Raw genomic sequence first — 1,413 nt, 5'->3', positions numbered from 1 at the left:
AGAGAAAATGATGAATAGACAGAGGAAGTGTAATTTACCCAATCTCACTTAGCAGCTAGAATTGAGCTATAATCCAGCTCTGTGACTCCAGTGTCCATGTTCTTCATTTCTTCACTAAGCTCTTACAATAATAGATATGGAAATAAACTAAGATAGTGGTCATTGAGATAAAGAAAGTGAACAAATTCAACCAAATCGAAGAATGCAGATTCACTATGATTTAGTGATTAATTTGAAGTAGTCACTGTAGGAGATGGAAAAATTGATGATAACACCATTGATCAAAGCAACTAGCTTAAATGGTGGTTGGTGGTGTCATTTACTGAAATAAGAAATACAGAAGAAAGACCCAAGTTGGAAAATGGAGAAATTAGTTTTGACTTAAACCAGCAAGACAACTGGCACTTTGGTACTGGCAAGACAAGCTAGTGACTAATAATAGTAGCTTACATTTATTGTGAACTAACAATTTGCCAGGAACTGCTATAAATTCTCTACATGCATTAACTCACATGGTTCCCATACAAACCAATGAGGTAGATCCTATTCTTGAGTCCATTTTTGTTTTTCAGACAAAGAAAATGGTGGATAGACAGAGGAAATGTAATTTACCCAATCTCACTTAGCAGCTAGAATGAGCTTTAATCTAGCTTTCTGTGACTCCAGTGTCCATGTTCTTCATTTCTTCACTATGCTCTTACAATAATAGATATGGAAATAAACTAAGATAGTGGTAATTGAAATAAAGAAAGTGAACAAATTCAACCAAATCTAAGAACGCAGATGATGAAACTGAAGCAAAGGGGGGGCTTGATGGTGTCCCAAGGTTACAAAGCTGGTAGGTAAATCAAGGTATTTACATAAGCAGCTATTTCTAGAGCTCATGTTATTAAGCACAAAAATATACTTTTATAATAATAAAAGTATTATTATTATATATTAGTATATATTATAAAATATTATTCTATAATAATAAAAGCAGAATATGCTAATTAGACCTCATGTCCTTCTGGATGACCTTCTGGACAAAACTGGGCTATAAGGGAAGCCTGGGTCCCAGGTGCCAGAGGGAAGCCAGTGCTGGCAGCCGAGGGAAGGAAGGCCTACTCTTGCACAAATTTCGTGCATCAGAACTCTAGTATCTTAATAAAAGGACATGGCCAATAGTTGTACAATTACTTATACAGATTTGATACTTAGGCAAGAGATCTGGGTCACAAATACGGATCTAAAAGCTGTTCATCTATACATGCCAATGAATGCATGAAATGGATGCGTGAACCCCAGAGGAGTGGGTAATGTGAGCAGCATTGTGGCTTCATATGGAACTCCATGGGATATGTGGAAGAATGGTATGTTAGCACTGCCCATAATTAGGATGAGTGGGTGGGCTTTATATTCTTATGTCAGTGC

Source organism: Myotis davidii, unplaced genomic scaffold (assembly GCF_000327345.1).
Source record: "Myotis davidii unplaced genomic scaffold, ASM32734v1 scaffold269, whole genome shotgun sequence".
Taxonomy (NCBI): Eukaryota; Metazoa; Chordata; class Mammalia; order Chiroptera; family Vespertilionidae; genus Myotis; species Myotis davidii.
This window is presented reverse-complemented; position numbering follows the sequence as displayed.